Consider the following 27,591-nt stretch of genomic DNA (forward strand, 5'->3'; position numbering starts at 1 on the left):
GTGTATAGTCGTGTTTATTTGTGAAATGACATATCCTTTTGAGTTCTATTTATATGGAATGGATTGTCAAATTCATATACAGTTGGAGAAAATATTCTCTGGAATTCTTCCTGCTCTTTGTCTGTTCACATTGTTCTTGTTTTCATACTCCGGTGATAACTAGGCTACACACGGTTTGAGTTCGCTTGCGTAATCTGTTGTATCCTGGGAGACGATCGTCAATAGCGACGACATCTGTCTTAAGGAAACTGCTAATACAGGCCTCAGATTTGTCTAACTCTTTCCTTTTAATTTCTGGTTTTATTATTCATATATTTTTCTGTGTTCATTTCGTTTTTTGGATAATCACATCTAACATTATTAAAGACAGACCTAATGGTTTGTCTCACATTCTTAAGACATAGTTACGTTTGTCTAACAAAACTTTTGTATGGGCAACTTAATTTAGTTTGCCACCGCGCAAGGGTTATAGATTGAAAATTGTCCTGATGTACAAAATTTTTAGTAATCCTAATAGAAAATAAAAAAAATCAATATATAACATCATCATAAAATTTATAAGTATTGTATGTATAGGTAATGAAATGTGGTAACGTAAATTTTTTAATTTTTTAGGATTTCATTTTTGGATACATCTCTTTCACAAAAATCTAACACATTGCTAGAAATTTTAATCATAAATAGAGAACATAATTAAAATCATACTTGAGAACTTTTTTTAAATGATCAAAACTTGGTATGTAAAACTTGTTAAAGCTAAGTTAGAAGAGCAATATTAACTTTTATTTTATGTTCTTAATGCTGTGGAAATCAAATTTCATCAATTCAATTTGTCTAAAACCTTGTAATAGGTAAGGTAATAGTTCCATTAGATATTAGATTCAATAACAATAAAAACACATTAAAGTTAAAAGAATGTCAATCTAACATACGACTATATTATTCCTAATGTGAATGGTTAGAAGGTTATAAAATTTTCTTCTACAACAACGTAGCACCTTACAAAATGGCTCCAAAAAAAGTAATGTTTAAAATAAACTCAATATATATTCACGTATAATTCCACAATCCAACATCAACATTAAGCGTGAGCTGATAGGGGTATTTTACCCCTATCTTTTAGCGTGATTTACGGGTTGATTTTGGATAGAATAAATAAGTTTAATTATAAAAATAAAGTGTTATTGATAAAATAAAGGAATAAAAATAAATCTCGTACTTTCAGTTAATTTTCCTCGTTTTTTATTAGTTTAGGAAATAAAAACGTCAAGCTAACTCGGCTCTCAAGATTTGTATTTCAGGTACGAGAAAGGAGCAAAAATCCACTCCATACGTGGGGCGTATCATCCCTTACGCGGGGCGTAAAACACGGTGTCAGAAATAATTGCCTTATCCGCAGACACCACGTAGAACTGACTCAGCATACGCGGGGCGTATGACACATGTCGGCAATAATTGGCCTAATCCTGAAAGTCAGACTGCATTGTATCCCGGAGTCAACTCTCTATACACGGGGCGTATCACCATATACGCGGGGCGTAAAAGGCAGTTCTCCAATGTAAAAAGATCAGAGACTCATTTACGCGGGGCGTACTTCAGCTACGCAGGGCGTGTTTGAGACAATTAGACACGGAAGTGGTCCACGTGCAGGAGATTTCTGACGGAATGGGCATATACGCGGGACGTGCATCACCATACGCGGGGCGTATTATGGGATTTCTGCACTCAATGATGTTGCTCCATACTTGCACCTTGTGAAGTTACATTTGTGTCCCTAAGCTTGATGTATAAATAAGAGTGACTAGCACTCAATAAAGAGGAGACCTCACCTTCTACCTTCTACCATATACACCTTGTACATAGCCACATTTTGCTTCTTTTAGATAGTTGTTGTGTAGTTTTGTAGTATAGATTCAGTTTTTGTAATAAAACTCTCCCACCTCGAGAGCTTGTTCGGTTATTCCGGCATTCCATCAACGTTCCGCTCCACCATTCGTCACCAAGCTCGAGAGTTCCACCTCCAAGTCCTAAGAGACGGCCTTGAGTCCGGTTAGCTAGTTTCGAGGGCCGATTCTTCCCTCTTTACTTGCTAATTAGCTTGCACTCTTCCTATGTACTAGGCTTGGTTGTATTCCACATTTACGCTTTCCATATTTATAATATATGATTTGCAATTTCCGTTCTATATACGTGTTGATGTTTATTGCTTGTTTTGATACTCTTAATTGATTATTGTGTAGGGAAACGCGATTTTCGACGCCATTCAGGCTATCTTTAGGGATTCATATAGGTGTTGCCTTACCGGAAGTGACAAACCGGAAACCGTAGGAATTGACACACCACGGAACTTACGGGCCCTAGTTTCTGATCCCCAGCATTAGACACGCCTTGACTAGGAACCACGTAGTCTAAGTACTTCACGGGTCGGTCAAACTACACGTAGTCGTCTTTGCAAGAGTAAATCGTCAATCGGATATACTTGGAGTCATTGCTCATTATATTTATAACTTATCGTCACCCATATCACTCCGTGGAGTTTTCCATTACATAAATCTGTGTCACCAATAGGTTAGGAGTAGTTTGTAGTTGTGTCTCACACCAACTCAAAGTATTCACCGCTTAGATAACGTATAAAACCGAGTTGTCTAATACTTGCAGTTATAAATCCCGTGGATTCGATACCCGGTCTTAACCGGATTATTACTTGATACGACGGGGTACACTTGCCCCTAAGTAGTCATAGTGTCTAGTACAGCTAAGAACATTTAAAAGATCACATCCATATTCGTAGCACATTCACCGCAATACACATTTAATCGTCGTAAGAAAAGCTCACACTAGGCATCGCGCCATCATGAGCCTCATTGACAACACAAGTTTTTCTATAAGTAAAAGGCCTGCAAGAAATAGAAGATAATTTAGCATTAGTGAGTGAAGAAAAACATACAAAACATACAATAAGGAAAACATGAAGGAAAATAGCAAATGAGATCTTAAAATTGACATTAGCAAAGAATATGATAGAGTTGATTGGGGCTTTTTGGAGGCTATTTTGGTGAGGTTGGGATTCCATGATGTGTGGGTTAGGTGGATGAGATTATGTGTTACTACTGTTTCATATTCTGTGGCTATGAATGGGAATCTTGTTGGAAATGTGACTCCGAGCAGAGGGTTGAGACAAGGTGATCCTTTATCACCTTATTTGTTTATATTGTGTGCTGAGGTGTTATCAAAGCTGATTAAGTTGGCTGAAGAGAATGGCAGATTACAAGGGTGTGCTGTGTGTCCGAGGGCTCCACGGGTTTCTCATTTGTTTTTTGCAGATGATTCTTTCCTTTTCTTTAGGGCGACATTGGAGGAAAGTCAGACGGTTGCTGATATTCTTCACCAGTATGAGATGGTTTCTAGGCAAGCTATTAATTTCCAAAAATCGAGTATTTTCTTTAGTCCTAATACTAGGGCTGATCTCAAGTTTAATATCTGTTCAATTTTAAATGTTCATAATCCTCTTGATTCTGGTAGATATTTGGGACTTCCTTCAATGATTGGGAGCTCTAAAAAAGCAGTATTTGGCTTTCTTAAAGATCAGTTAAGAAAACGGGTTAACAGTTGGAGTGCGAAATTCTTGTCAACTGCTGGGAAAGAAGTTTTGCTCAAGTCAGTTGCACAGGCCCTTCCCACTTTCTGTATGAGTACGTTTCTTCTCCCTAAATCTTTATGTGATGATCTTCAAAAAAATGATGAACTCTTATTGGTGGGGTTCGAAGAGTGATGGGCAAAAGAGGATTCATTGGTTTAATTGGTCCTATATGTGTAGGATTAAGGCGGAAGGGGGTCTTGGGTTTAGGGAGTTACGGGAGTTTAATTTGGCACTTTTAGGTAAGCAAGGATGGAAATTTATAGACAATCCAGATTTATTGGTTAGCAGGATTTTTAAAGCGAAGTATTTTCCTCATGTTGCTTTCCTTTCCGCCAAACTTGGAAATAATCCTAGTTATGTTTGGCGGAGTATTTGGGCGTCTATTGATGGTTTGGCAAAGGGTATTAGGTGGAGAGTGGGTGATGGTTAAAGTATTTTGATGTGGCAGGATCCCTGGATTAATCGTGAGGCTCCTTTACAGGTGACATCTACTGTTTTGGCAGGTACAGAAAATTTTAAGGTGGCTGATCTGATTGTGGAGGAGTCTAGGATTTGGGATAGAGGAAAATTAAATTTGTTGTTAAATGGGCAAGATGTTAATGATGTGGTAAATATGGTTCTTCCTTTTCAGCCTTTATCTGACAAAATTATTTGGCATTATACAAGGAATGCGGTTTATTCATCTAAATCCGGATATAGATTGTTAGAAAGTAATCATTTTTCTTCTGTTCCTATTCAAAGGTGGAAACAGTTATGGGCTCTCTCTCTCCCTCCGAAGGTAAAATCTTTTTTATGGCGTCTTTGCTCATTGTGTATTCCAACTCATATGAGGTTAAGTGGTAGAAGAATTAGGATTCCGATTACATGTTGTGTCTGTTTACGGGATGTTGAACATGATTGGCATCTATTGCAGAATTGTTCTTATGCGCAAAATTGTTGGTTGGCGGCTGGTTGCGAGTTGGGTTATGGAGAAACAGAGGAAGTTAACACGGCTTTTCTTCGTTTATGTTGTTCAAAGTCGAATAGGTTTGTATGTAGTGTGGCTACTGTTCTTTGGACTATTTGGCAACAAAGGAATAATATGCTATGGAATTCGTGTCTTATGGAGGCGTCCTTTGCGGTGGAACAATCAAGAAGATGGATTGATGAATGGAGGCGGAACCAGATTAGATTTTCTGATGTGAAGAGAGGGCGGGTTCAACATCAGGTAAAATGGCAAAAGCCTTTAGCCAGGTTTACTAAATGCAATATAGATGGTGCTATTTTTCAGGATTAAGGCTGTCACGGGATTGGGGCTGTGTTGCGAAGTGATACGGGAGATTTTCTCGGTTGTATCAGTTCTTGCAGGGAGGGAGTTTTTTCTGCTGCTGTGGTCGAGGCGTTAGCGCTTAGACGGGCTATTGATTGGATTTTTTCGCTTGGGCTGGTGGATGGTTTTAACTCTTCTCTTGTGGATTACTCTGAGCTTGGGATGATTATTAATGAATGTAAAGAGAGGTTGAGAGTTAGACAGGATATTAGAGTGTCGTTTATTTCTGGGAATGCGAATATGGTTGCCCATGTAATTGCAAGGCAATCTATTTCCAATGCTTTTGAGTTTGTTAGTTTTCAAGTGCCTAGTTGGTTAATGAGTGCTGTTTGTAAAGACAATTCATTCATTGATTAATTGATATCTTTTCATTCAAAAAAAAAAAGATCTCAACATTACATAACATAGTTTTAATTAGAGGATTAAATGTTTAAATCACAATAGCTATAATGCCATAAATCCCACCATAACATATAATACTTCTTCTCCCACCAATTTGCGTTATATAGAGTAGACCTGGCAATTGCGTGTTTCATGTCGTGTTCATGTCGTGTCAAATTTCGGGTTATTATCAAAAACCCAAATACGAACACGACACGAAAATATTTTGGGTCAAAATCTCAAAACTAAACACAACCTACTCCCGATACGACACGATATGAGTTTTTTGTTTAAACGCCCAAATATACAAGATTGACACTACACGGACTGCTAAGAACGACACGACTTGCTAACACGACCCGAAATATTTAAAGAAACCAACGGATTTCAAACCATTCTAATAATCTAATTAGCAATCAGTACCAATATTAAAGTCTTATAAGCAAAAAAAATCATTATATCCATCACCCATTACAAGAATTCATCAAATCCATTAATCAAAGTTAAAAACATCAAATCTAAAATTCAGATTACAATAAACAAAAATATTCATAATATTTTAATTAAACACATATTAGTTTAAGTATTAACATCCATAATAATTCAATTATGCTATAAGCAAAGTAGATATATCAATCTACTTGAATTGAACTAGAACAACCATCCATTTTAGTAGAATTACTTTCACTTGCATCTTCATTCTCCATAACATCTTCAATCAATTCATATTTGTTAATTTCTAAAAATTAAAACAAAAAATAAATGTATTAGAAAACTGTTTATGAAGTCGAAAATGAACAAACAAAGAGATGTTAATAAATATTACCTTGGTCACCAAATAACCAATCTCTTGTACAAATCAAGACCTCAACTGTGTCGGGTTTAAGTGAACTTCGATATTGATCTAACACTATTCCTCCAACACTAAAAGCACTCTGTGATGCAACAGTCGAGACCAAAATTGATAAAACATCACGAGCCATGGATGCAACTTCAGGATAACAATAAGATTTTGACTTCCAATATGTTAGCACATCCAAACCATTAATGTCCAATCTTGGCTCATCTAGATATTGATCCATTTGTGATCTTTGTTCAGAAGCCTCCTTGTTGTCAAAAAAGTTCTACAAAATTAACAAGATTTTAGCATAAAAGCTAGGAAAAATAAGACAAAATATCAAACAACTAATCAAATAAAGCATGCAAGTTATGAAATAAGAAAAATTACCTTCAAAACATTTTTTTGCTTTATAGAAAGAAGCTTATCCCGCACTGTTTGAGTAAGATTTTTCTCTAAGGGCGATGGTTCTTGTGGGCAACTCATTGATGACACGTTTGCTTTTGATTAACAATTAAAGAGAGTGTACAACTTGTTTTTTAAATCCATGATCTCATAAGATACATCATTATCATACACCTCTTTATAATATCATGTAACAAAAGTGAGCTTGTAACAAGGATTTAAGATAACAGCAATTGCCAATATGTCACTAAACTTTTTCCAATACTTGTTAAACTTTTCAAACATTCGACTTTCCATGTCCTTTTTGTATCCATCATCACTCTTTTTTTTCTATCAAAGTCACATAAATGGTAGACTCCGGGAAAATACATGTATGATGTTGGATACTTGGTCCTTGAAAATACAAGAGTAAGATCATAGAAATGTGACAAAAACTCACTAAATATGATGTAACAGATATCATCAATAAGCTATTGATTGGAGTATTTAGGAGCTCATTCCTCTTGAGTAAAGTTTTAGTTGTTGGCGACATTAAAAATGATGTGACTGGTCTTATTTTTCAACATTAGACAACAACAAAATCTAACTCTATAAAAAATGTGTTTGGCAGATTCAGTTCCCCAATTTGGTATAACTGAAATTGTCATAAAAAATATGGAGAAGATATGGCACAAGGAAAATGATAGGGGCGTTTCGTCCCTATCTTTTAGCGTGATTTACGGTTTAATTTTAGATGAAATAAATAAGTTTAATTGCAAAAATAGAGTGTTTTAATAAAATAACGAAATAAAAATAAATTCCGTACTTTCGGTTAATTTTCCTTATTTTTGATTAATTTAGAAAATAAAACGTCAAGCTAACTCGGCTCTCGAGAATTGTATTTCAGGTACGAGCAAGGAGCAAAAATCCACCGACATACGCGGGGCGTATCACCCTTCACGCGGGGCGTGGAACATTTGGTCAGAAATAATTGTTCAATCCACAGGCACCACGTGGGATCTAGTCACCAATACGCGGGGCGTATCAACCACCACGCGAGACGTGGAACATATGTCATAAATGATAAGCCTAATCCTGAAAGTCAGACTGCATGGTCTCCCAAAGTCAACTCTCCTACGCGGGGCGTATCACCTTTCACGCAGGGCGTGTAAGGAAGTTCTTCCACCTAAAAGACTCAGAGACTTATTTACGTGAGGCGTGCTTCAGCTACGCGGTGCGTAAAAGACCCAATTCAAGCAATAAAATCTCAGAAACTCAAACACGCGAGGCACATCCCAGTCTACGCGAGGCGTGGTTGAGACAACAAGATCTGGATTTGGTCCACATGCAGGAGATTTCTAATGGAATGGGCAAATACGCGGGGCGTACTCCACCATACGCGAGGCGTATCATGGGAAATCTGCAGGAAATCATGTTCCTCCATGCTTGTACCTTGAGAAATTACAATTTTATCCCTAGCTTGAAGTGTATAAATAGGAGTGACTAGCACTCATTTGAGACATCCTTATCTAATCTCTTATACTTTGTATACACCTTTTGATATACAATTCTTAATATAGTTCTTGTTAGATAGTTTGAGATTTTAGTTTACATAGTAATTCTCTTCCACCTTGAGAGCTTGTTCGTTGATTCCGGCATTCCGTCAAAGTTCCATTCCATCTCCGTTCACCAAGCTCGAAAGCTCCACCTCCAAGTCCTAAGAGACGGCCTTGAGTCCGATTAGCTAGTTCCGAGGGTGGATTCTTCCCTTTTCACTTGCTACTTAGCTTGTACTCTTCCTATGTACTAGGCTTGGTTGTATTCCATATTTACATTCTCCATATTTATAATTTATGATTCATAATCTCTTTTTCTATATTTGTGTTGATGTTTGCTACTTGTTTTGATACTCGTAATTGATTATTGTGTAGGAGAACGCGATTTCCGATGCCATTCGGGCTATCTTTAGGGATTCATATAGGTATTGCCTTACCGGAAGTGACGCTCCGGAAACCGTAGGAATTGACAAACCACGGAACTTACAGGCCCTAATTTCTGGTCCCAAGCATTAGACACGCCTTGACTAGGAACCACGTAGTCTAAGTACTTCATGGGTCGGTCACACTACACGTAGTCATCATTGCAAGAGTAAATCATTAACCGTTTATATATTGAGAGTCATTGTTTGTCATATTTATAACTTATCACCTTCCATATCATTTCGTAGAGTTTTGCTATATAAATTGGTCTCACCCGTAGTTAGGAGTAGTTTGTAGTTGTTCTCCGAATCAACTTAAAGTATTCACAGCTTAGATAACATATAAAACCGAGTCATTTAATACTTGTAGTTATAAATCCCGCGGATTCGATACCCGGTCTTAACCGGATTATTACTTGATACGACGGGGTACACTTGCCCCTAAGTAGTGGCGTCTAGTAGAGATAGAGCATTTAGGAAGATCACATCCATAGTCGTAATGCACTTATCATAATATACATTTCGTCGTTTAAGAACTCTCTACCTAGCCGTGCTAGCCATCAAGTTTTTGGCGCCATTGCCGGGGATTTATAATTTCTTGCAATATTGGACAAAAAACGTTTTATTGTTAGTCTAAGCATTATTTTTGTATAAATTGTTCATATATACTTTTTACTAATAATATTATTTATTGTTTACAATTTATTTCATTTATTTATTTTATGCACACCCGATCTCGGAGTGATACTCTCGTTCCTATTGATTTTGAAATTGAACGTACTCTTTGTAGGATTCGGAGAGAGAAAATGGCAAACCTCAACAATGAAGCTAACCAACCTGAGGTCAACCAAAGGCCGCCGGTGCAACCCATGAATAACAACCGCAATGGTGGAGGCAATGACATGCGCTCGATGATGGAGATTCTTGCTCCGCATCGTCCTCAAAACCGCAACGGAATCGTTGCCCCCACCATCCCGGCCAACACATACGAAATCAAGACTAACATGATCCAACTCATCCAATAACTTGGCCAGTTCGGAGGAGAACCTCATGAAAACCCTAACGAACATTTAGATAAATTTCTTATATGTGCCGAAACTTCTCGACAAAACGGTGTACCGGTTGAGGCCGTCCGACTAAAGTTGTTTCCTTTCTCTTTGACAGGACAAGTGTTGGAGTGGTTGCACTCGTTGGAGGCGGGTTCGATTACATCATGGGTGGAACTTGAGAAGGAGTTCCTTTCTTACTACTTCCTGCCTTCCAAAACGGTTAAGTTGAGGAACGACATCACTACCTTTCGGCAGCTTGAACACGAAGCCTTTCATGCGGCTTGGGCAAGATTCTGAAAGTTGCTTCGAAGCTGCCCGCACCACGATATCCCCAAGCACGATTTGGTAAGCACTTTTTATCACGGATTAACACCTACTAATCGTGCCACCGTGGATTCCGCAGCAGGTGGGGACCTGTTTAGGAAGTCGGTCAGTGAAGCATACGAGCTCATTCACGAGCTCGCAAGGAAAAGCGTACAGTGGCAAGAAGATCGGCTTACCGGACCTTCGCGACATTAAACGTTCACCGTGGAGAAAGAGGCTCCGAAAAGTTCCATTGCGGAAATGAATAAAAAACTTGACGCTTTGATAGCCCAGTTGAGCCTTAACAAAGTTGCACATGAGGCCTTTCGCCGCGACACCGAAAATGTAAGTTACATAGGAGGCAATCAAAGGTACAATCCCAACCTGAACTCCTATTCACATCACCATAATAATAATAACAGCGGATGGAGGCCTCGGTACCAACACCCTAACTTGTCATATGGTAATAATAATAATGTATTGAGGCCCCCATCTGACTTTGATCAATAATATCGGGAAAATGGGCTAGGGCAATCACAAGCCATCCCCGGTAATCGGAACGCTCCACCTCCCGATAATGTGCATGGCCAGTCCGTAACGTCCTTGTGAAAGGAAATCTTAACCCGTCTTGCCGATAGTGAGGTGTTTTGTAGGGACCTTAGCCGCCAGGTAGCTCACTTGAATCGTCAGCAATAGGAGAGGCCATCAGGAACCCTCCCGGCAAACACCGAGCAGAACCCGCGGGGTAAAAATAGAGAGTCCGGACAGGCGATAACGCTCCTAAACAGTAGAAGTTCGGACCCGTCGAGTTCCAACTCGGACAACCTGCAGTAAGCCGCCGCATGAGAAAGTCGAGCTACTCCGACTCTAAACGTAGCCTCGGTTTGAATTTCTCAAACCACTTGTTTATATAACCGTTTTTCAACTTATTTTTATTTATTCTCTCTTTTATGTTATTTTTAGTTTTCTCCTTTTAGTTATTTTTATTTTTATTTTTTATTTTTTTTATTTTTATTTTTATTTCTCATAAATCAAAAGAAAAACAAATCCCACTTTTAATCCAAAAGAAAATAAGCCACGCAGGGCGTACACACCTATACGCCCCGCACATCTGCGTATCTGACCTCTTTTCTCGCAGTAGAAGGCATGTTATGCGGGGCGTTTACCCTACCACGCCCCGCGTAACGTTTGGCAGTTAGTTGCCCCGGAATAAAAGCCACGTGGAAGGACACGCGGGACGTGCCTTAGGGCACGCCTCGCGTATCCTTGGGGAGTTGCGAATTGCAACTCCCCATGGCAGCCTTTCCCTCTCCCACCTTTCCCATCACTCTCTCCTCTTCCCCAAAAATCTTTCCCACTTCTCCACTCCACCTCCTCTCTCCTCCAATCACCCTTCACCTTTTCAAATTCAAAACTTCCCTCTTCATTATTTTTGTAACCACCCTCTTAATTGTTCATTAAAATAATAAAAACATTAAATAAGCAATTAAAACCCATAAAAATTCAAAAAACTCCTTAAAACCGAAAACTGCTCGTTCCACGCGGGGCGTACATCCATTTACGCCCCGTGTGCTCGCCCTTCTCCCATCAATTTAGGGCCAAGAGGTGCGATACGCGAGGCGTGCTTCCCCGCACGCCCCGCGTACCGTGCCGTTTTTACGTCCAATAATGGGCAGGAGGTGGGATACGCGTGGCGTGGCCTCTTCACGCCTCGCGTACCGCTCTGGGAATCCAAGTTTTACTTGGATTCCCAACTCCTCCCCTATAAATACTCCCTTTTTTTCCTTCTTCTTCCTCACAACTCTCTCTAACTTCCCACACTCTTCCTACACTCTCTCTCCATACCTCACCAACACCATGGCAAGACGCAAACATGTTGCCGACATGCGCCCCCCGCGGTCCACTCGGGCCCGTACCTCTCGTACCCAACTACGCCAATCACCACCACCCCCCGAACGGAAGGAAACACCGCCACTCACCCGCCAATACCGGGCTCCTTTCCATCTTCTCACTGAAGAAGAAGCCCAATCCTACCAAACACTCTTCGCTGCCCACGTAATGGAACTCCCGTACATTGAGCATAGCGTTCTTGATTGCTACAACGTTGGAAGTGCCTTCGAGGATCGCCTCCGTGCTTTAAATTGGCTCGATCACTATCGGGCACGTCACCACGTCTATTCTTCGTTGGTCGTGGAGTTCTACACCTCCCTAGAATCCAATAATGTTCCCGGAGCCGCCCTCTTCAACTTCCGCCTTCACAACCAACCTTTCTCCATTGACACACAATGGCTCCGCAACCATTTCACCCGTCAAGCGGAGGCGGGCATTGCACATTGGCCCGAGGGTGTCTTCCCTCGTGATTTTTGGACCTCCATCACTGGGTCCGATGATTACGACATCTCCAACCTCCGCCCGGCTTGCATCCGCGATCCAATCCTCCAACTTCTCCACCGCTTCATCTCCTTCTACTTCTCGGGGAAGTCCGAGTCCACCAAGGTCAATAAGCACGAGCTTTTGGCCCTTTATTGTTGTGCAAACAGCCTCACCTACGACCTTTCCTACCTCGTGGCCGTCCAACTCCACCACATGCCCACCCGAAAACGTGGCAGAATCGGGTTGGGCCATCTCATCACCATCTTCGCCACCTCCGCTCTTGGCAAAGCTGCTCTTGACCGCCTCCCCAGCTTGGAGTCGTGGCCTTTAGAGAAAAATGCCTTCAAATCACTCAAGCACCCTACCTCCGGCTCGGGTGAGAGTTCGGGGGCAGCCCAACCCCAAGACGATGAGGACGAGGACGAGGACATGGGCCTCAACTTTAGTCCACCCCCCAACCACGACTTCAATGCCATCTACGCCCGGTTGGACATTTTGGAGGACAACCAACGACGTGATCGGGCCCACTTCGATGCCCTTGATGCTCGCTTCGACGCCGCCGAGGCTCAAAGGCAAGCGGATAGGGCCAGCTTCGACGCCTTCGCCAACACCTTCTTCACACATTTCAACATCCACGGCAATCCTCCTCCGCCTCAACCTTAGTTTCCATTTCTTTGTTTTATGTTTTCCTTTGTTTTGTGTTTCTTTAGTTCGTCTTTCTTTTGTTGTTTTTGTTCTCTTTTTGTGTTTTTATTGTACTTTCTTTTTTTTCTTTTAATATATTTATGATTTCCCTTTATGTTTCATTTTATTTATTTTTCTCTTTTCGTGTTCATTTTTCTCTGTTTATGCACCATTAATAAACTTCACGCAGGGCGTACTCCATTTTACGCCTCGCGTGCTCGTCATTTTTCTTGTATAAAAATCTCATAAACTCAAACACGCGGGGCGCCCCTCTTAGCACGCCCCGCATATTTGAGTCTCTAGCCAAAATTGGTTTAAAAATGCACCCCCTACGCGGGGCGCCCCCCTGGGCATGCCTCGCGTAGGACCTGACCTTCAAGGGTCCTTTTTATATTCCATCTTTATTTTTGTTTTTGTTTTTCTTCTTTTGCGACGTCCTTGGAATAGACGCCATTTTAATAACGCGGAGGGTCATGCAACCCCGCACTCACCGTTTGTTTTGCACTAACAAAAACAAAAATAAAAATCAAATAAACAACAAAATAATTAAACTAATTTATTGATTCTTAAATTTTTCCGACACACTACCTCCCTCAGAAATTAATAAAAGTTCTGTTATTTGTTCTTAAATGAAAAGACGTTGACACAAAGGATCGGTTTTAGTAAGAAATTTTGGTCTTAATTCTGAAGTTAGAGAATTTATGCAAAGCCTAGGATTGTACTAAACAAAAGCATCGAGTCCTAACCCAAAGGTTATCTCTATAATGAAATTTAAAAAGGTAATAAAAACGAGATAGTTGAAAATTTGACGAGAACTTGAACGTACACAATTTAACCCAAAATTTTGTGAGATATTTTTGAGCCTAAAAGAGTTCGTACGAGAATTCTATTTCTTTCACAATTTTTCGAGAGTTTTGACTTCACTCGACTCATAGAGTTTGCACCTAATGTCGGGTTAAGTACACTTATTTTGGTTAAAATGGCAATAGATGATAAAACGAACCCACTTAGTCTAATTCTTTTCTTAACTTATTTTTCTCGTTTTCATTAAACTCTAGGAAACCCCCTCGAGCCTATTAACCGACTTTTTTTTTGTTAACACCCTTTTAACATTTAACCCTTTTTCCTCTTGGTTAAATACCAACAAAATCAAATCGCACCAAAACTAACCGAAACAAGCCAAGGCCTTGATAAGTAAGCACCATAAGCTTTCGAAATCGTTTTTGTGCCGCTCTCAAAACAAAAAGAAAAAGAAAAACACAATAAAGAGCAAAAGGCATTCTCAAGCTCCACCCGAGCAATTTCGAGTTATACTTTACGAACTTACTAAGGCCAAAATAAAAGCACGGTGCGATCATCAAAATGGTGTTTAAACTCGAGTTTCCAAAAATTAACCACTAAATAGCCACCCACATTACAACCCCCCTCCGGGTTCATTTTTAATATTGCCTAGACCATAACGTAGGAGGAAAAACCCGGATGAAAATCCAAACTCAAAGTGACTTCGAGTAAGTGCAAAGGAGAGTGCAAAAATACCGACCCACCAAAAATTGAGCGTAAGAGTGAAATCCCTTGGTGAGGTACTTTCGGGTTCTTAAAAGATAATCGACCCCCGTTAATATTGCCTATTAAATTTGATCATGAAGGTTTCAAACAAGTTTTGGTCACTCATTTGTTTGCGTAGGTACTTGCCGAAAACTTTGCATAAAACTTTAGCTTCAGAATCACGCACTTGGCAAAACCAACCGACGGTTTGTTTCTTAATAATCTCAATCCCTTGTCTTTCGATTTCTTTTACTTGAGGACAAGTAAAACTTTAAAGTCTGAGGAGGTTTGATAGGGGCGTTTCGTCCCTATCTTTTAGCGTGATTTACGGTTTAATTTTAGATGAAATAAATAAGTTTAATTGCAAAAATAGAGTGTTTTAATAAAATAACGAAATAAAAATAAATTCCGTACTTTCGGTTAATTTTCCTTATTTTTGATTAATTTAGAAAATAAAACATCAAGCTAACTCGGCTCTCGAGAATTGTATTTCAGGTACGAGCAAGGAGCAAAAATCCACCGACATACGCGGGGCGTATCACCCTTCACGCGGGGCGTGGAACACTTGGTCAGAAATAATTGTTCAATCCACAGGCACCACGTGGGATCTAGTCACCAATACGCGGGGCGTATCAACCACCACGCGAGGCGTGGAACATATGTCAGAAATGATAAGCCTAATCCTGAAAGTCAGACTGCATGGTCTCCCAGAGTCAACTCTCCTACACGGGGCATATCACCTTTCACGCGGGGCGTGTAAGGAAGTTCTTCCACCTAAAAGACTCAGAGACTTATTTACGCGAGGCGTGCTTCAGCTACGCGGTGCGTAAAAGACCCAATTCAAGCAATAAAATCTCAGAAACTCAAACACGCGAGGCGCATCCCAGTCTACGCGAGGCGTGGTTGAGACAACAAGATCTGGATTTGGTCCACATGTAGGAGATTTCTAACGGAATGGGCAAATACGTGGGGCGTACTCCACCATACGTGAGGCGTATCATGGGAAATCTGCAGGAAATCATGTTCCTCCATGCTTGTACCTTGAGAAATTACAATTTTATCCCTAGCTTGATGTGTATAAATAGGAGTGACTAGCACTCATTTGAGACATCCTTATCTAATCTCTTATACTTTGTATACACCTTTTGATATACAATTCTTAATATAGTTCTTGTTAGATAGTTTGAGATTTTAGTTTACATAGCAATTCTCTTCCACCTTGAGAGCTTGTTCGTTGATTCCGGCATTCCGTCAAAGTTCCGTTCCATCTCCGTTCACCAAGCTTGAAAGCTCCACCTCCAAGTCCTAAGAGACGACCTTGAGTCCGGTTAGCTAGTTCCGAGGGTGGATTCTTCCCTTTTCACTTGCTAATTAGCTTGTACTCTTCCTATGTACTAGGCTTGGTTGTATTCCATATTTACATTCTCCATATTTATAATTTATGATTCATAATCTCTTTTTCTATATTTGTGTTGATGTTTGCTACTTGTTTTGATACTCGTAATTGATTATTGTGTAGGAGAACGCGATTTCCGACGCCATTCGGGCTATCTTTAGGGATTCATATAGGTGTTGCCTTACCAGAAGTGACGCTCCAGAAACCGTAGGAATTGACAAACCACGGAACTTACAGGCCCTAATTTCTGGTCCCAAGAATTAGACACGCCTTGACTAGGAACCATGTAGTCTAAGTACTTCACGGGTCGGTCACACTACACGTAGTCATCATTGCAAGAGTAAATCATTAACCGTTTATATATTGAGAGTCATTGTTTGTCATATTTATAACTTATCGCCTTCCATATCATTTCGTAGAGTTTTGCTATATAAATTGGTATCACCCGTAGTTAGGAGTAGTTTGTAGTTGTTCCTCGAATCAACTCAAAGTATTCACCGCTTAGATAACATATAAAACCGAGTCGTTTAATACTTGTAGTTATAAATCCCGCGGATTCGATATCCGGTCTTAACCGGATTATTACTTGATACGACGGGGTACACTTGCCCCTAAGTAGTGGCGTCTAGTAGAGATAGAGCATTTAGGAAGATCACATCCATAGTCGTAACGCACTTATCATAATATACATTTCGTCGTTTAAGAACTCTCTACCTAGCCGTGCTAGCCATCAGACAATTTAGAGTTTTGTTGATTTGACAACCTTTATTGTTAAAAGTATTGGAAATTTAACATCTGTGTTGACATCTTCGATGGTTAGGAGTCTTGATCGGCTAAAGAAATTTGAGATATGTGATTGCAAATCCATGGAAGAAGTTATAAAAACAAATTGAAGTAGATGATATTCCCCAAATTAAAGTATTTAATGCTTAAAGGTCTTCCAAAATATACAAACTTTTGTATGGGCAACTTAATTTAGTTTGCTACCGCGCGAGGGTTTTTGTATGGGCAACTTAATTTAGTTTGCTACCGCGCGAGGGTTATAGATTGAAAATTGTCCTGATGTACAAAATTTTTAGTAATTCTAATAGAAAATAAAAAAATTCAATATATAACATCGTCATCAAATTTATAAGTATTGTATGTATAGGTAATGAAATGTGGTAACATAAATTTTTTAATTTTTCAGGATTTTATTTTTGGATACATCTTTTTCACAAAAATCTAACACATTTCTAGAAATTTTAATCATTTATAGAGAACATAATTAAAATCATACTTGAGAACTTTTTTTAAAGGCTTAACACATCATTTTCCCCTTGAACTTGTCCAAAATAGTTGATTGGCCCCCTGAACTTTCAAAGTGTCTCGATAGCCCCCTGAACTTGCATAAAATATAATCAATTAATCACTCGGTTGTAAAAAAATAAGTTAAATGCGGAAGATATGTTGCACACATTTTTTAAAAATAAAACGACCAAGGCCGGGGTATTTAATTATAATATCAGAGAAGAAAATATTTTATAGTTGAATAAGTAAGAAATTCTTTTTTAACATGTTTTAATCTATTTTGTGAAGTATGTAATAACGTTATAAGGCACGTGTAACATATCTTCCACATTTGACTTACTTTTTTACAATCGAATGATTAATTGATTATATTTTACACAAGTTCAGGGGGCTAACTGAACATTTTATGCAAGTTCAGGGGGCTATCAAGACAGTTTGAAAGTTCAGGGGGCCAATCAACCATTTTGGACAAGTTCAAGGAGCAACTGATGTATTAAGCCTTTTTTAAATGATCAAAACTTGGTATGTAAAACTTGTGGAAGCTAAGTTAGAAGAGCAATATTAACTTTTATTCTATGTTTTTAATGCTGTGGAAATCAAATTTCAATCAATTCAATTTGTCTAAAACCATGTAATAGGTAAGGTAATAGTTCCATTAGATATTAGATTCAATAACAGTAAAAACACATTAAAGTTAAAAGAATGTCAACCTAATATACGACTATATTATTCCTAATGTGAATGGCTAGAAGGTTATAAAATTTTCTTCTACAACAACGTAGCGCCTTACAAAATGGCTCCTAAAAAAGTAATGCTTAAAATAACCTCAATATATATTCACGTATTGTCGCACCCTGGCTTTCGGTTTTGATAGGTCGGGGTGCGTGGCCGGCTCGATCCACTTTTTCGTGTTTTATGTTTCGAGTCACCACCAATCATCACTTGGAAATACGTGTGCGGGCGTGATTGGTCGCCCTATCTGTTCGAATTGACTTTGTATGGTTTTGTTTTGACAAGGATGGTCTTCGAAGAGATCAGAGTTTGTTTTTCCAGTTACGTATAGGGAAAAGACGTAATCTCACCCTACCACGCCTAACGTATCGGTACTATTATGATATTATACATTGTTATTCGTTTTGCTTTGAATTATCGATGTAAACCATGTACTCATGTGTTTTAGGGGGTTATTGGGTTTAGGTTTGTTTTAATTTGAGATTACATATATAACATAAACATAATCATATTTATCGAATTAAAATCTAATTTTTCCATAGTACGTCACATATACGACAGGTAAAATATGAATTTTAATAAGGAATATTTTAAGTATATTATTAAATTCAAAGGACATTTTCATATCGATTCGAATTAGTTTGGTTAATTTTATAGATTCGAGATGACATCTTGAATTGATTTATTTTAATTTAGAACTACGTATATAATATACACGTAATTATATTTGTCGAATAAAATTAATTTCGCGTATATCACATATACGTTTGGTAAATTTTGGATTTTTTGATAAGGAATGTCTTAGGCGGATTATCAAGTTCAAATGGTGTTTTTGAATTGATTTATTTGTTTGTGAAACTACGTATATAACATGTACATAATTATATTTACCGAATTAAAATTCAATTTTATTTTACATATATCACATATACGTTAAATAAAAATTTTAATTTTAATAAAGAATATTTTAAGTATATAATTGAATTCGAATGATGTTTCTATATCGACCCGAATTAATTTTGATTAATTTTATTGATTTGAGATAACACCTCGAATCAATTTACCTTTTTTATTGATTCGAATTAAGGCAAATTAAGGCAATGAAGAATAAAATGAGTCAAATAAATGTGAACTAGAAAATACAAATGAATAAGATTTAAAATTTAAATGGAAATAAGTATACTTATCAATCAGTCTAAAACAAATCAACAAAATTGATCCATAAAAACGCTAAAGTCATACTAAACTAAGGTCTAACTAGATATACATCATGAAATTTAAATAATAAAGTTGTACTAAATTAAATTACATAATGTATATATACTTATGTGTGAAAATTGAATTAGAATGTCATGCTCAATTAAATTACATAAACAGTGTATATATACATACATTAAATTACATAAACAGTATATATATATACACATATGTATGAATAGAGATGGGAGGGGAATAGGCTTGGAATTCTTACTTTGGCCCATGGGGGCGGAATTGGGCTTATTGCAGCCTGTTTGATTTGGATTAAGGGACTTGTTTGAAGGAATTAAAATAGCTGGGGTTAGCTTTAGAATATTGACAAAATATGGAGGGTCTAATTGAGATGGACGAAATAGGAGGGGTTAATTCAGAATTTTAAAAAATGGAGTATATATTTGGATATTTAGGGTTTTACCTCACTTGTTTGCAGCAGCCTCCTTTCACCTTCTTCCTCTTCTCCCTTCTTTCCCACAGAGGTTAGAGCTTGAGCTCTCAACTCCCATGGCCGGACCTCCATGGCTTGACGATGATGATGATGACTGCACTCACTTAAGGGTGGTGGTTCTTTCTTCAGTTCTCTTCTTGTCTCCTCCTTTATGACCGCGACGGCGATATGATGGGGTATCCAGAGACGTCTTCCTCCACCGAATCGAGTTTGATTCCGGTAAGAGCTCTTCATTCCTTGTGGTCTCCATCTTTTATTATTCTGCTTAGCCCCTCTTCCCGGGTCTGATCTTAATATCTTATTTTCTTCAGATCTCGATGGTTATCCAGTGAATGGATAACAATGAGCGTTGAGCGGTGGTTTAGACAAAGGCAACGGACAGTGCTGGTGACCTCTTCAAACAGCGGAAGAACCTGGGGTGAGTCCATCTCCCTCTTCTCTATCATGTTCCATTTCTGCTTAGATCTGTCGATCTAACTTCAAATTTGACAGTTCTGAATTTTATTTGCTCTTCCTTTTTTAGATCGAAGAAGATCGGTTGTCTCACCGACGGTGGCAGACCTGGAAAGCAAAAATGGAAATGGAAAACATATATTTTGGATTAAGGTTGATCTTTGTTTGGTTTTAATTGATTATCCTTTTTCTGTATTATTTTTTGGTGTTTCTGTAACTGAGTGATTTTTCCACGAGATGAAAGATTTCCAGATTAAACTATTTACAAAAAGGTTTCCTTTTTCTATGTTCAATCTGGTCCTGTTTTTTGTTTTAAAACAAAACAAAGATTTCTAGATAAAACTATTTACAGAAGATGGTTTTCTGAAACTAATTAACCTACCTTTTAGAACAGAAGATAATTTTTTAGAAAGTAATCAAAATGGTTTATTAACTGCCTATTTTAGAAGACAAATGTTTCATAACAGAGATCATTTGATTTTGAGCTCGTTTTATATACTGAAATCTAATTTATTTATTTTTTAATGTACTAAGATATAATTTATAGGTATTGAAATTGCAGAGATTAAAGAAATGACTAAAAATAAAAGGGATTTGTGAACTCAGATCATCTTAAAGCATACGGGCCAAACTGATTAAAGTTTGGGATCAAAAGTGTTGATCTTTATCCATGCTTTAATCTCTGTTTTATTACAAAAACTAAAAGTCAAAAAAATGAAACAAAATAACAGATATAAAGAGGAGAAGAAATGAAACAAAGAAAATAGATATTGAAGTGGAAGATCTATTGATAATTAAGAATTACAGAGATTGAAAAAAAACTAGGCCCCGCTAAAACTTGGACTCTGTCAAAAATTAGAGGCCCTTACAATGGAGGTTGGACCTTCTATTTATACTAAAAATAACAATCAGCTTTTGAGTATTTTTTTTAATTACATCTCTTGCCCTTGGAGGAGTATTCTGGATATTTTCATGCTTCTCACTGTTGAGAAGCTTCTGGATGACTTCTCCTTGTTTTGGGCTGAATGGCTTTGTTTTAGACTTGAACTTTGATTTTTCATTTCCGTGGCTTTGCTCATCAATTTGCTCTCCAAATTCTGTAAAATGTCTTTTGGTCCCTAGAAATTAAATTTGTTTGCCGAATGGATCTGCTGAATCTGGGATTTAATTTGCCTATTGAATTGGCTTGTTTGAATGGGTGTTGGACTGAATTTTGACCTGAGCTTGATGTGGAGCGGATTGAGTTTTGAATTATTTATGATCCGAACATACTTTATTGGACTTGTACGGACAAAACCCCGAGCTGTGGAATTTATCGACTTGAATGGACAATAACTTGTGCTTTGGAATTCACAGACTTGCTTGGACAATTTCCCCAATCTTGGACTTGTATGAATGGTACCCCAAGCTTTGGATTTGTTGGACTCGAACTAAAATGGGATAACTCGCTTCAATGTGATTTGATTGTCTTTTAGCACACTTCAATGTGATTTCGAGTAGAATTTATCAAAAACTTAAAAAAGGGTTCGAACAAAAATGGGTATCTACACGTATAATTTCACAATCCAACATCAACATCAAGCGTGAGCCTAATTAACAACACAAGTTTTTCTATAAGTAAAAAGCATGCAAGAAATGGAAGATAATTTAGCATTAATGAGTGAATAAAAACATACAATAAGGATAACATGAAGGAAAATAGCAAATGAGATCTCAACATTACATAACAATAACATAGTTGTTGTAATTAGAGGATTAAATGTTTAAATCACAATAGCTATAATGCCATAAATCCCACCATAACATATAATACTTCTTCTCCCACCAATTTGCATTATATAGAGTAGACCTGACAATTTCGTGTTTCATGTCGTGTTCTTGTCATGTCAAATTTTAGGTTATTATCAAAAACCCAAATACGAACACGACACGAAAATATTTTGGGTCAAAATCTCAAACCCAAACACGACCTGCTCTAACACGACAAACGCGACACGACACAAGTTTTTGGTTTAAACACCCAAATTTACAAGATCGACACGACACGACCTGCTAAGAATGACACAACATGTTAACATGACCCGAAATATTTGAAGAAGCAAAAGGATTTCAAACCATTCTAATAATCTAATTAGCAATCAGTACCAATATTAAAGTTGTATAAGCAAAAAAATCATTATATCCACCACCCATTACAATAATTCATCAAATCCATTAATCAAAGTTAAAAACATCATATCCAAAATTCATATTATAACAAACAAAAATATCCATAATACTTTAAATAAACACATATTAGTTCAAGTTTTAACATCCATAATGGTTCAATTATGCTATAAGCGAAGTAGATATATCAATCTACTTGAATTGAACTAGAACAACCAGCCATTTTGGTAGAATTACTTTCAATTGCATCCTCATTCTCCATAACATCTTCAATCAATTGATCTTTGTTAATTTTTTAAAATTAAAACAAAAAATAAAAGTATTAGAAAAGTGTTTATGAAGCTGAAAATGAACAAACAAAGAGATGCTAATAAATATTACATTGGTCACTAAATAACTAATCTCTTTACAAATTAGGGCCTCAAATGTGTCGGGTTTAAGTGAACTCAGATATTGATCTAACACTCTTCCTCCAACACTAAAAGCACTTGTCGAGACCATAACATCACGAGCCATGGCTGCAACTTCAGGATAACAATAAGAATTTGACTTCCAATATGTTAGCACATTCAAACCACTAATGTCCAATCTTGGCTCATCTAGATATTGATCCATTTGTGATCTTTGTTTAGAAGCCTCCTTGTTGTCAAAAAAGTTCTACAAAATTAACAAGATTTTAGCATACAAGCTAGGAAAAAATAAGACAAAATATCAAATAGCTAATCAAATAAAGCATACACGCTATGAAATAATAAAAATTACCTTCAAAACATTTTTTTTGCTTTATAGAAAGAAGCTTATCATGCGCTTCTTGAGTAGAATATTTCCCCAAGGGCGATGGTCCTTGTGGACAACTCATTGATGACACGTTTGCTTTTGAATAACAATTAAAGAGAGCGTATAACTTGTTTTTTAAATGCATGATCTTATAAGATCCATCATTATCATACACCTCTTTATAACACCATTCAACAAAAGTTAGCTTGTAACAAGGATATAAGATAATGGTAATTACCAATATGCCACTAAACTTTTTCCAATACTTACTAAAATTTTCAAACATTTGAATTACAATTTCCTTTTTGTATCTATCATCACTCTTTATTTCTTCTATCAAAGTCACATAAATGTTAAAGACTCCAAGAAAATACATGTTTGTTGTTGGATACTTGGTCATTGAAAATATAAGAGTAAGATCATAGAAATGTGACAAAAAAAAACTCACTTATCGTCTCCAACTTATCCCGATCCTCCCTATCAGGACAACTCTCTAACTTTATTACTGGTACAGACCAGTAATGTATTACCTATAATAGTAAAACCATTACTAGTCTATATCAATAATTAAATTACTGGTATATACCAGTAATGGTTTTTGTAGCATATCTAATTAACTAATAACTATAATATGAAAAGTAACAATCAATTAACCAGTCAATTATAAATTACATAAAGAAAATCAAGGGTAAATTATAAATTACATGTTTTCAGGTTGACCCGAACATGACACGAAAATGGCATGAAAATTATCGTGTCATTTCGGGTTGACCTGAAATTGACTCATTTGTACCTTTTAAGTCAAACCCGAACACTAAAACTTTGTGTCGTGTTTATGTCGTATAATCAGGTCGTGTGTAATTTTGGCACCCCTAATATAGAAGATATATTCCTACCTATGTTGCACGAACACATACATGGATAAAGAAACGGGTACGAAAAACATTTTTTCTAAAACATAACATTCATAAAATAACATTCAATTGATAATGGGATGGACACGAAACACTACAACAAATCATCACTTGCGCCATGGTTAGAGTCGTGGCACAAGTATAATATTTCTGTGGCTATAGTATTTAGCCACATAAATTAAAAATAAATCTACCGTGATGCAAGTGAGCGTGGCTAGGTAGTGGCCACAGGAAAATGATGGTTGTGGCATAAATTGAGTTTTATGCCACAGAAACATCTGTGGCTAATCATATCCCTTTGCCACATATAAATTTGTGGCAAGAGTAAAATACACGTGGCAAGATATAATAGCTCATGTCAATCAACCTCACTAGCCCATATCAAGCAGATAAATCAATTCAACTATATCTTTAGGAGCAACTTCAAGTGCTTCCTAGAAAGTAACGTGAGGCTCTGCTCTCTTTCATATTGCCACACCAATTTTACATACTACGATTTAATCTCAACGTCTCATGGATCAATAATTGACGACGGATAACCAGAACAGTTAGGACAAATGATTTCAACAATTTAGGAAAGAAAATCACAATTAAGGGCAATTAATTTATCATAATCTAACATACAAGCCCCAAGAATCCACTAACATAAAAGAAAAGCAAACACTGAGTCCATGAATCTAAAGTTAGGACCCAAATGTTACATCCAACTTAATCAATCTTACAACCCAAAATTAATCCTGGATACGTGCTAGACATAACATTTTACCAATTTATTGAAATAAATCTTGCTAAGGCTTGCAAAATGGCATACATCTCGCCTGAAGCATGTCGAAAGTACCTAAGCAAGAGAGAATTGTGACTGTAAAACTGGACATAACTTAACTATATATATAAACTCTATGTGGAATATGATTAAAAGAACTCTAAACTAGTAGATATAAACTTACGATTTCTTATCACCAAACTTCCACCAATCTAGTTCATACCATTTACGATTCCTACCAAATTTAATGAGATAAAGATGAGAGGAAATACAAAGACACCAATTAATTGCATCATTTTAGACGTTAGGGATAAAATTGCTCCTAGCCCTAAACGTTACCGGTATTTTTGCACCTTATCCCTTAAAAATAATTAAGAAAATTAACCTTAAACACAATAATTAAGAAAATAAAACCAAATGACCAATAACCAATAACCAATAGATTCTAATTACAAATACTTTAGAAAAGAAAACCTTAACCACTTTAAACAATTATGACCATATGATTGACAAAGTGCCTATAATTTAGAAAATAAAAATATTACTTAGTAGTTTCAACCACCCACTAGCATATGATATTTTTCTATCAAGGACAATAACTAATACTGATAGTGCTCCCAAAACTAAGAAATACTAAACCCAGGTTTTGGACCAACATATCTTATTTTCTTCATCCATAATTTTGACTAGTTCCACTTCATATTTTCCAAATCAAGTTCTTCAATGTTAATTATATGATAATTAATGAACGCATTGTGCCCAACTTATAATGTTCAAGCATAACATTAATCACAAAAACAAAAGCAAACATCAAAATATGGAAGTGCACATCCAATTAACTTTAGCAAAAAAACAAATTACTTACAGACAGATTCTCATTGACAACCCATTCAAAATCCCTAATCCCAAGCAAAAACTCATCCTGTATAAAATACTATCGTATTCAAGCAAACCCATTCAAAATCCTTAAATCCATTTAAAATTAAGAGTTAACTCACCTTTGAAGAAACAATTGGCACTTTCTGCTGCCGCCGTCCAAAAAATGAAACAAATAATCAAAATTTTAACAACTATCGATCGGGTGGTTCAATCGGGGATGAGATGGAGTTTTTGCATCACGAATCATACAGTAATTGAATTGATGAGAGAGGACGGGAGTGGAGAAAGAGGGGTGAGCGAAAGATCAATATCGAGAGAGAGAGAGAGAGAGAGGGAGAGAGAGAGAGAGAAACATCTTAATTTGAGAGAAGGGAAAAATTGGGAGGGAGAATAATACATAATTCCGACCTCTCCATTATAAAAAAGGTATAATACTCAAATGAGTCCTTAAACTAAAACTTCAAATTCAATTAGAACTTTAAACTATCAAAATCATCAATTAGGTCACTGTGTTATCCTAAAATTAGAAACCATCACTAATGGAAAAAAGAGCATTTGCATCGGCCATTTAAGGCCATTTGCATCGGTTTTTAGGCGATGCAAAAGCTCTCGATGCAAATGAATTCATGTCCATTTGCATCGGCCAAGGGCCGACGCAAATGGTTGAAGCATTTGCATCGGCCATTTAAAAGGGCCGACGAAAATGATACTGCATTTGCATCGGCCCTTTAAAAGGGCCGACGTAAATGATACTTCATTTGCATCGGCCCTTTTTAAAGGACCGATGCAAATGAGACTTCATTTGCATCGGCCCTTTAAATGGGCCGATGCAAATGCTTCAACTATTTGGATCGCATTTTTATAGGGCCGATACAAATGAATATATTTTTTCCGAATTAAAAAAAAATTGGATTGAATGGAGCTCAGAAATTTATTATAATGTTTCGAGAGAACGAACTGAAAGACCGCATACAAAAGTAAACATATTTGGATTAATATATGCATGCAAAAATTACAATTGGCATCACGCTTTCTTACAATTGACATCATCATACGAAAATTACAATTGACCAATTCTATGGTAATTGTTTTGAGTTTTGAATTAAGAGCTTCTATCAATTGAGTGAATGTCTGAATTCACTTGAGTGAATGTCTGAATTCATGAATGAAGGAGCAATGAAAGAAGATGCATCACTTTGAAGAATACTAACACCAATTAATTGAATAAACGTTGATTTATCCTGCTCCAGAACATATTTGAAGAATACCTACATATTGTGTTTTGGAATGATACTATATTACATGGACTGTAATGATCTCTGTGTTGGCTACAAATGGGTTTGGAGGGTATGAAACTATTAAACATAATGATTTTCGATGAGGACTCAATTAATGATTTTTGCTTAATGTATGGACCAAATTGATGATTTTGAAAGTTTAAGATCCTAATTGACTTTAAAGTTTTAGTTTGGGAAGTAAAATAGTGTTATGCCTATAAAAAAAGTTATCTTTATTATTATTATTTTACTTACTGACAAATTTTCATTTTATTTTATCTAAAACTATCTGTCGGTTATTTCACGGGGAGATTTTATCACCAACCGTTTGGCTGGTGAGGGTACAACTCAGCAGCGATTAATTAAATATACTACATAAAATTTTCATTATTAATATATTAATTAAATTTAAAAACTAAAAAGATGAGTTTTTATTTATATAAATAATGGAAATTTTATATTCTAATATGCAATATATATATATATATATATATATATATATATATATATATATATATATATTGATTAAAATAAAATATCAGTACCTTAAAGTATACATGTGGACTAACTAGTATAATAGGTTAAAACACATAACTGATATATATTTTTTTCTTATTTTATGAATAATAAATTATTTATCCTAAAACTAATTAATTTTCTTGCCACGAAATAAATTAGCTGTGGCATAAGTAATTTTATGCCACGAGTAAAAAATTTCCGTGGCATAAATAGATCTAGCCACGAATTTTTTTATCGTG

At 36.7% G+C, this 27,591-nt stretch overlaps 2 long non-coding RNA genes across 2 annotated transcripts; one reads left to right on the top strand and one right to left on the bottom strand.

The window, feature by feature from the left end:
* Positions 1-19,355: 19,355 nt before the first annotated feature.
* On the top strand, positions 19,356-20,552 carry LOC136201556 (uncharacterized). Its single transcript, XR_010673905.1, has 3 exons — positions 19,356-19,823; positions 19,916-20,022; positions 20,128-20,552. It is a non-coding gene; the product is annotated as an uncharacterized lncRNA (long non-coding RNA).
* A 3,997-nt stretch (positions 20,553-24,549) lies between these two features.
* On the bottom strand, positions 24,550-25,921 carry LOC136234669 (uncharacterized). Its single transcript, XR_010691431.1, has 4 exons — positions 25,676-25,921; positions 25,543-25,599; positions 24,862-24,912; positions 24,550-24,752 (listed from the first exon to the last, which is right to left on the bottom strand). It is a non-coding gene; the product is annotated as an uncharacterized lncRNA (long non-coding RNA).
* Between the last annotated feature and the right edge of the window lie 1,670 nt (positions 25,922-27,591).

This window comes from Euphorbia lathyris, chromosome 7 (genome assembly GCF_963576675.1).
Source record: "Euphorbia lathyris chromosome 7, ddEupLath1.1, whole genome shotgun sequence".
NCBI classification, from domain to species: Eukaryota; Viridiplantae; Streptophyta; class Magnoliopsida; order Malpighiales; family Euphorbiaceae; genus Euphorbia; species Euphorbia lathyris.